This window comes from Gossypium hirsutum, chromosome A07 (genome assembly GCF_007990345.1).
Source record: "Gossypium hirsutum isolate 1008001.06 chromosome A07, Gossypium_hirsutum_v2.1, whole genome shotgun sequence".
NCBI classification, from domain to species: domain Eukaryota; kingdom Viridiplantae; phylum Streptophyta; class Magnoliopsida; order Malvales; family Malvaceae; genus Gossypium; species Gossypium hirsutum.
Genome location: NC_053430.1, coordinates 951,542 through 961,459, shown reverse-complemented (window position 1 = coordinate 961,459; position 9,918 = coordinate 951,542). Strand labels below are relative to the sequence as shown.

General features: G+C 37.3%; 1 long non-coding RNA gene across 1 annotated transcript; it reads left to right on the top strand.

The window, feature by feature from the left end:
• The first annotated feature begins 580 nt into the window (after positions 1 to 580).
• On the top strand, positions 581 to 1,556 carry LOC121231931 (uncharacterized). The gene is made up of 2 exons (XR_005930179.1): positions 581 to 1,045; positions 1,380 to 1,556. It is a non-coding gene; the product is annotated as an uncharacterized lncRNA (long non-coding RNA).
• Positions 1,557 to 9,918: the final 8,362 nt, after the last annotated feature.

Sequence of the window (9,918 nt, the reverse complement as noted above, 5' to 3'; positions counted from 1 at the left end):
AATTATGAAAATATGAAAAATCTATGTATGTATACGTATTGTGAGATTATTAAATATAAAAATATATGTAAATATGTATACATGTATAGGTATATGAATTAAAATATGTAAATAGATAAGTATATATATATGCATGTAGAAAATATGAAATATAAAAAAAATATTTAAAATAAATAGAGAATATGTACGTGTATATATATAAATTATAAGATATAGTAAGAAATGTATATGAGTATATATATACATATGTATATTAGAGAAAAATGTGTACGTGTATATATTTATGAAAATGAAAATATGTATATAAATATATAGGTATGTACATAAGTTGTAAAATATATAAAATATATAAGTATATATATGTACCGAAATTTTAAATATAAATATAAATAAATAGATAACAATAATAATAGTAATGTAATATAATAGTAATAATAATATCTACAATAAAAGAAAATATTAGGAAATGTACAAAAATATATATATATAAAATATTTACAATAATGATGTAAATAAACAACATATAAAATATTTGAAATAACATATAAATGAAACATTTAAAAAAGGGTTAATAAATGAATTAAATAGATTTAAGACATGGTTAAAAACAAATGAAAATTTGGGATATAAAAGTATAAATATTGGATAGTTAATTAGGGATCAAAACGAAAACCAAACAAGATCTGAAGGCCAAACTTAAAAAAAACAAAAGAAGATAGAAAATGGGGATTAATTGAATGAGGTTGCGAGGGAGGAGGACTAAACACATAAATTTCCCTTTTAGGGAAAGTGCACAGACCCCACCCACCAAACAAAATAGTGCCGTTTCAACACCATTATTTAAAAACAAAGATTTTTTTTGTGTTTCATTTTCAACCCCCAATCTAAAAAAAAACAAAAAAAAAAGCTTCCATGCTCTCTTCCCCTCCCTTAAAATCCTCTCAAGCCTTTTCTTCTCCGGTGAAATCCCGGTCACTGGGCCACCGCCGTTGGTCGCGCCGCCACCGTCGCCGGCCACCGCACATGGTGGCCGGAAGTTCAAAAGGTAACTTTTTTTATTTTTTTTAATAATATATATATATGTATATGTATATAGAAAGAAGGGAAAAAAACAAAGAAAAAAAAATTCGAAAGAAGAGAGAAAAAAAAATGCAAACCTTTTTATTGATTTTTTCCTTTGTATTCGAAGTTCGGAGGGATTTTTGTGTTTGTCTCTTTTTCAATCTTTTAAAATCCCCCCACTTTTTGTGATCGATTTTGGCTTTTTAAAGCCGATCTATAAAACATTCATTTCCTATTTTTTGTTTTCGTTCTTTTGTTTATTCTTTCCCCCATCCCTCGCATGCTTCCTTTTGCTGTTGTTTTTGTCTCTGTTGCAGGTGTGTCAGGTGTGGGTGGTGCACGTGATGGCCAAGGGCAGAGGTAGCATGGGGCGACTGAATCTTGGGGACAGAGGGAGGAGCGGCTAGTTTTTTTTTTGTTTGCTGAAAATTAGTTAAGGTTGTGGGCTGATTGGGCTTTTAGGGTTTTAATTTGTTTGGGTTTAAATTTTGGGTCAGAGTTTGGGTTTGTAAATGGGCTGTTACTTTTGGGTTTATTATTTGGGTTATTTTGTTGGTATGGGCCCGGGCAAAAATGGGCTTTTATATTTTACACTATAAATACTTGATTCTTGTTCTCAGTTATGTGTGTTTATTTCTTGTTTTTAATATTTTCGAGATATTAATTCATATTTAATGTGCTTAAATCAGATGAGGACAAATCCTTATTTAAGAGTATATTTAGCATAATTAAGTGGAGTTGCATGCAATCCTAGAAATATGACAATATAAATCTACCGGATTAGAGTCAAATCTAATAGGAGAATCCATAGATCGAGTTAATGCGACGATAAAGGTTTTAATTAGAAAGAGATTTCAATGAATCAACCTACAGTTAGTTGATCTTACTCTCGAAAGAGATATTAACATAATTTAGAGATTTTTATGTATCAAGATACCAAGTGAATAAATCGTTTAATTCAGATTCATAATAATAGATGAAATGTTAAGTAGATTCTTTCCTGAGTATTGTCTCTTTCATTGGTTATTATTCAATTGTTTTCCTGATTTATTCTCTGTTGAGTTTTTTAGTTAGATTGATTTAGTAAATCTTAATTTAAAACAATCACTCTAATTTGTCAACTAAATAATAGGAAAACGGTAGTTACTAGTACATTTAGTCCTCGTGGATACGATATCTCCACTCACTATAGTTATACTATTTATCAATAGGTGCATTTGCCTTTGCGTATTTTTAGTTAATTTCGTGACACATCAACTAGATAATGTAGATCATTAAATTGCCAGAAACTTCCTCCTTTCACATTATCCCAAACCCCATGCAATGTGTCATGGCATGCATATACAAAATTAGAATGATAAGGATGTAGGACATGCTGTCATACAATAACAAAAATAGAAAGCATAGGAAACCATGTTTTGTCGAACAAATTTATCAAATATCAATGAATTGTAACAACCCGAATTAGGGCCTAAACGGAATGGTGGCTTCGAAACCATGAATCTGAGGTTAAAATATTTATACCGATTGAGTTTTACATGGTAACTCTTCAATGCCATGCCCAAATCCGAATAACTAGGTTAAAATATTTATACCGATTGAGTTTTACATGGGTTATCTCCCCGTAGGTTATATATTACCTAATAAAACAAAAGAAAAGGTCCTTAGAAAAAGCATTTTACAAACCTACAATTACTTTTTACTTATAAACCCACTCTCGCAAAACTCATTCAACTCTAACCCAATCTTCACGGCCACGGAATGTAGTTGACGGCCGATGTCAATAGCGAAACACTGACAGGTAGCCTTCACGACAAGGGGGAGAGTATAACGATCAGGGAGGAGTCCAGTTCTCGACATGACAATGTAGATGTGAAGTGCTTTAACGGGAGCATTGAACCTGGTGTAAGATCGGATAACATTGTTCCAATGAAACGGCGAGAAGTAACAATCGAGAAGTCGGGTTTGAATGATGCGGGCATAAAGTTGGTCCAAGTGGAGAAGGGTGGTGCAATTGGACAATAGATTAGGCAATGTCTTGGCTGGGTCTTCAACGTTTGGATATGGAAACGATGGGTTGGTTTCAATAATGGCAGTCGAAGCGAGATTGAGATGAGAAGGGGCTATGGTTAAGTGTTTGTGTGTTGGCGTTGTAGTTCTGAGAACCAGAATCTTGAATCGAATTGAGTTCATAAGTGGGATAGGAGACTGAGATTTCACTTCCAGTAGATATGAAACATGGGACAAGGAAGCTTGTTTATTGATACATCGATTATCTATATTGTGAATCGATAGGTGGCGGAGGATGTAGATGAAATTTTAGAAGAAAAAAATGTAGAGAAGGATGTAATGATGGGTTGCAGAGAGAATTAACCGGAAAGAGAATTTCTTTAGTAAAATTTTGATGTTCTTTCTAACTTTTGTATTAGCAGTTACACTTCTCACAGCTGAAGTAATTTAACAAAATAAACAAAAACTAGAATTAAGAGCAAAAATACAACCCAATAAGAACATAATGAAAATAACCCAATAAGTGTATAAAATTTGCTGCATCCTTATCCTCGAGGATGAAAGTAGGATACAATTGTTGAAGATCGAACAAAAATTCTCATGTTCCTTTAGAAAACTGTTGCTCCATTGGGTAATGACTTGAGCAACAGCTCGATTACCACGTTTGACCATCCTTCTGCCAAGTATAGCCTTAGCAAGTAGCTTAGATTGTACAGGCTTTCAATTGAGATACATGAAATACCCGATGCACCTTAGCTCCCTTAGGAAGGGCCAACATATAAGTCATTGATGACCAAATTCACCTGTAGATATATACAATATGTAAGCAGAATGTTATGTTGCACAACAACTCGGAAAGATAAAATGAAGTGATACCTGTTCTTGGTCAAAACATTAGCAAACATTATCATCTGCCCTATACGCTCTCCGAATTCCAAAATTTGGTCCTTGATCACCATAATTAGCAAGTTCATCTGGACAATCCACTTTATACTGGATCACCGATTCCAATGACAGTTCTTCCTTCTTGACAAATAACTGGTTGTTAAACTTCTTAACAGATTCATTGAATGTAGCAGAGAACAGAAGAACCTAAAACCAACCCTATTAACTGTTGGGTATGGGTCCCACTATGTGGGAAACCCATAGTTTCTGCCATAATGTTTTGTCTTTCTTTGATTTTGTCAAAAGCCAATTTTTTGGCCTTTTAACGTGGGAGTGGGCAGCATTCTTAATTGAGAGCAAAATTCTCAATTACATCCAGAGAGAAAGAGAGTGAAATTGAAGCTCGTTGGAGAAAAAGAGAGAATAGAAAAATCAGTTTTTCAAGCTTGGTGCAGCAGTGATCAACTCTTCGATCGAAGGTCCATCCGTGGTTCGATTGAGCTGATTTTTGGACAGCAGCTAGGTGATAAGGTGTTCTTGACTTTGTACAGTCGGATTTTTCATCCGAGACTTGTAGCATCGGAAATACCCATTTTTCAGCAGCTACGTTTTTGGTGATGTTCTCTCATTTTTCTCTCTTTTGCTAAAGATTACATATTGTTAGCCTTGTCGGAGTTGAATGCTTGTTGTAGGCTTGATATTGTGATCTTGTAGTTGAACATTTGATGATAGTGGAGCTCTTTATCGGACTCTAAAGTCCCGTGGTTTTTACCCTTGATTTAGAGGGGTTTTCCACATAAAATACCGGTGTCTCTATTTATTTTTGTTGTGGTTACATTAGTTGATTTGTGGTTGATTAAGGTTGCTAGAGAACATATCTTGTGCTATTGTGCTTGCCACAATTTTTGACAGGAGTTATAGGGAGAGAAAGAACACCGGTTGTGCTTTCGCTTTGTTTCGGTTGTTCGGTTTCTTCCCAACAAACTGGTACCAGAGCTTGGTTATTGTGTCAGGTAATTATGGAAATTAATACGAGCAAGATGATTATGTTGAATGGCACAAATTATCAACTTTGGCAGAATAAAATGAAGGACTTGTTGTTTGTGAAGGCTTTGCATCTTCCGGTCTTTACTACTCAAAAACCCGATTCGAAATGTGATGAAGAATGGGAATTTGAGCATCAACAAGTGTGTGGCTTTATTCGGCAATTTGTTGAAGAAAATGTTTACAACCACATTGATCAAGAGACACATGCTCGAACATTGTGGGAGAAGCTTGAAAGCTTGTATGCTTCGAGGTCGGGCAATAACAAGTTGTTTTTGCTGAAGAAAATGATGGCGCTGAAATATAAAGAAGGAATGTCTATAGCTGACCATGTTAGTGAATTTCAGAGTGTGATGAATCAGTTGCTTGGTATGGGTGTCAAATTTGATGACGAGATTTTAGGACTTTGGTTGCTTGTTACTCTACCAGACTCTTGGGAGACCTTTCGAGTCTCACTCATTAATTCTGCCCCACAGGGTATTATTACTTTGGATTTGGCTAAGAGTGGTGTGTTGAATGAAAAGGTTAGAAGAAGATCTCAGGGTTCTACATCACAGTCCGAGGTGTTGGTTATCGAGAACAGGGGGAGAAACAGAGACAAAGATGGAAAGGGTAGAGATAAAAGCCGAAGCAAGTCAAGATCGAGATACAAGAATCTTGAGTGTCATCATTGTGGTAAGAAAGGTCATATCAAGAAATATTGCTTCAAGTGGAAGAAAGAGAACAAAGGTGGTGGTGATAAACACGATCGGAATGACGATGAAAAATCCGAGCGTGTTGCTACTGTTACTCGTGAAGATCTGTTAGTTATTTGTGATGAGAATTTGGTCAACCTAGCATGCGACGAGACTAGTTGGGTGATTGATACTGGTGCATCACTTCATGTCACGTCGAGGAAGGAATTCTTCACATCTTATACTCCTGGTGATTTTGGGGTATTGAAGATGGGTAATGATGGTTTGGTTTCGGTTATTGGTATGGGAGATGTTAGCTTGGTGAGTAACAATGGAACAAAGTTAACTCTCAAGGATGTCAGACATGCACCGGATGTCCGTTTGAATTTGATTTCTGCAGGAAAGCTTGATGATGAGGGATTCTGTAACACCTTAAGTGAAGGGCAGTGGAAGCTGACTAAAGGCTCCTTGGTTGTGGCTCGAGGAAAGAAGAGCTCAAATTTGTACTTGATGCAAGCTTTGACTTCTCGAGAGACGGTGAATGTGACACTGAATGGCAACTCAACTGAGTTGTGGCATAAACGACTCAGTCACATGAGTGAGAAGGGGCTTAGCTGTTTAGCGAAGAAGAATCAACTTTCGGGTTTAAAGAATGCTACACTGAAGAATTGTGCTCATTTTCTAGCAGGAAAGCAGAAAAGAGTTTCATTTAGAAGCCATCCTCCTCATAGGAAATCAGAGTTGCTAGAGTTGGTCCATTCAGATGTTTGTGGTCCGATAAAAGTAAGATCACATGGTGGTGCACTTTACTTTGTGACTTTCATTGATGATTGTTCAAGAAAGCTATGGGTTTACACTTTGAAGTCTAAAAATCAAGTCTTTGAGGTGTTTAAACAGTTTCAAGCATCAGTTGAAAGGGAAACTGGGAAGAAGTTGAAGTGCATTCGTACTGATAATGGTGGCGAGTACACAGGGTCGTTTCATGAGTATTGTCTGCGACAGGGAATCAGACATCAGAGAACACCACCAAAGACTCCACAGTTAAATGGGTTAGCTGAAAGAATGAACCGAACATTGATTGAGAGAGTCAGATGTTTGTTGTCAGATGCAAAGTTACCAAGATCATTTTGGGCTGAAGCTTTGAATACAGTGACACATGTGATAAATCTGTCTCCTAGTGTTCCTTTGAAAGGTGATGTGCCAGATAAAGTTTGGTTTGGTAAAGACGTGTCGTATGATCACCTACGTGTGTTCGGTTGTAAAGCATTTGTTCATGTTCCAAAGGATGAAAGATCCAAGTTGGATGCCAAGGCTCGACAATGCATTTTTATTGGTTATGGTCTAGATGGTGAGTTTGGTTATAGACTCTATGATCCAGTTCAGAAGAAACTCGTGAGAAGCAGAGATGTTGTCTTCATTGAGGATCAGACCATTGATGACATTGATAAGACGGAGAAAGTGGATTCACAAGGTAGTGGTGACTTGATCGATGTGAATCCGGTTCCCCTAGACTCTTCACCAGATCCTATCCAGGATGATGTGCATGGTGATGTTAGTGGTAACCATCAGACTATAGGTGACTTTGATACTCCCATGGATGATGTTGTGAATGATCAACAACAAGCACCTATAGCTCCACCAGCAGTTCCACTTCGAAGGTCTTCCAGAGATCGACGATCTTCTGTCAGGTATTCTCCTGATGAATATGTTCTTTTGACTGACGGGGGAGAACCTGAATGTTATGAAGAGGCTATGGAGAGTGAATGCAAAGATCAGTGGGTTGAAGCGATGAAAGACGAACTTCAATCCTTGCATGAGAACCATACTTTTGAATTGGTGAAACTGCCTAAGGGCAAAAGAGCTTTGAAGAACCGGTGGGTTTACAGGTTGAAGCAAGAAGAGAAGTCTTCATCTCCACGATACAAAGCTAGATTGGTCGTCAAGGGTTATACTCAGAAAAAAGGGGTTGATTTTGAAGAAATATTTTCTCCGGTTGTGAAGATGTCCTCTATCAGAACTATACTGAGTTTGGTAGCTTGTTATGACCTAGAGGTTGAACAAATGGATGTGAAAACTGCTTTTCTTCATGGTGACTTGGAAGAAGAGCTTTACATGGAACAGCCAGAGGGTTTTGTTGCACAAGGGAAAGAGGACTATGTGTGCAGATTGAAGAAGAGCTTGTATGGTTTGAAGCAAGCTCTAAGGCAATGGTACAAGAAGTTTGAGTCTGTTATGGGGGAGCAAGGCTACAAGAAGACTACTTCTGATCATTGTGTGTTTGTTAAGAGATTCTCTGGTGATGATTTTATTATTCTTTTGTTCTATGTTGATGATATGCTTATTGTTGGTCAGAATGCTTCTAGAATTGAGAAGTTGAAACAAGAGTTGAGTAATCCTTTGCAATGAAGGATTTGGGGCCAGCAAAGCAAATTCTTGGCATAAGACTGACACGTGATAGAAAGGCTAAGAAATTATGGTTATCACAAGAGAGGTACATTGAGAAAGTACTTCAAAGGTTTAGTATGGACAAAGCTAAAGCGGTGAATACTCCCTTTGCTATGCACTTTAGATTGAGTGTTAAGCATAGTCCTTCCACAGAAAAGGAGAAGGAAGAGATGCAGAAAATTCCTTACTCTTCAGCCGTGGGTAGTTTTATGTACGCAATGGTTTGCACGAGACCAGACTTGGCTTATGCCGTTGGTACAGTTAGTCGGTTTCTTTCTAATCCAGGCAGATAGCATTGGAATGCAGTGAAGTGGATTATGAGATATCTTCGTGGCACTTCCAACATGAAACTTTGTTTCGGCAATGAGAAACCTGTTCTTGTTGGGTATACAGATTCAGACATGGCCGGAGACATTGACTCGAGGAGATCTACTTCAGGTTACTTAATCACTTATGCAGGGGGAGCTGTGGCATGGCAATCGAGACTGCAAAAGTGTGTTGCATTGTCCACCACCGAATCAGAGTTCATTGCAGCAACCGAAGCGTGTAAGGAGATGCTTTGGATGAAGAAGTTTGTGCATGAGCTTGGTTTTACTCAGGAGAAGTATGTCCTGTACTGTGATAGCCAGAGTGCTATTCATCTTGGTAAGAACTCAACTTTTCATGCTAGATCTAAGCATATTGATGTGAGGTACCATTGGATACGAGATGTTCTTGAAGCTAAGCTGTTAGAGCTTGAGAAGATACACACTAATGATAATGGTGCTGATATGTTGACGAAGGCCTTACCAAGAGGAAAGTTTGAAGCATGTTGTTTGACCTCCGACATGGAGGCATTCCCCACATAGTTGGAGGGGGAGATTTGTTGGGTATGGGTCCCACTATGTGGGAAACCCATAGTTTCTGCCATAATGTTTTGTCTTTCTTTGATTTTGTCAAAAGCCAATTTTTTGGCCTTTTAACGTGGGAGTGGGCAGCATTCTTAATTGAGAGCAAAATTCTCAATTACATCCAGAGAGAAAGAGAGTGAAATTGAAGCTCGTTGGAGAAAAAGAGAGAATAGAAAAATCAATTTTTCAAGCTTGGTGCAGCAGTGATCAACTCTTCGATCGAAGGTCCATCCGTGGTTCGATTGAGCTGATTTTTGGACAGCAGCTAGGTGATAAGGTGTTCTTGACTTTGTACGGTCGGATTTTTCATCCGAGACTTGTAGCGTCGGAAATACCCATTTTTCAGCAGCTACGTTTTTGGTGATGTTCTCTCATTTTTCTCTCTTTTGCTAAAGATTACATATTGTTAGCCTTGTCGGAGTTGAATGCTTGTTGTAGGCTTGATATTGTGATCTTGTAGTCGAACATTTGATGATAGTGGAGCTCTTTATCGGACTCTAAAGTCCCGTGGTTTTTACCCTTGATTTAGAGGGGTTTTCCACGTAAAATACCGGTGTCTCTATTTATTTTTGTTGTGGTTGCATTAGTTGATTTGTGGTTGATTAAGGTTGCTAGAGAACATATCTTGTGCTATTGTGCTTGCCATAATTTTTGACAGGAGTTATAGGGAGAGAAAGAACACCGGTTGTGCTTTCGCTTTGTTTCGGTTGTTCGGTTTCTTCCCAACATTAACCATTCTAAGTTAGAATATAGAAAAAGATTATGCATTCTAGACCAATTTTTGAAATAAAAACCTGACTGTGAGAAGTGACACGTCTAATATCCTATTATCTTCAAAGAAACAGCTTTAAATCTATCCTGCAACAAACAAAAAGTGAACACTAAGTTCATATGATTGAACAACATAA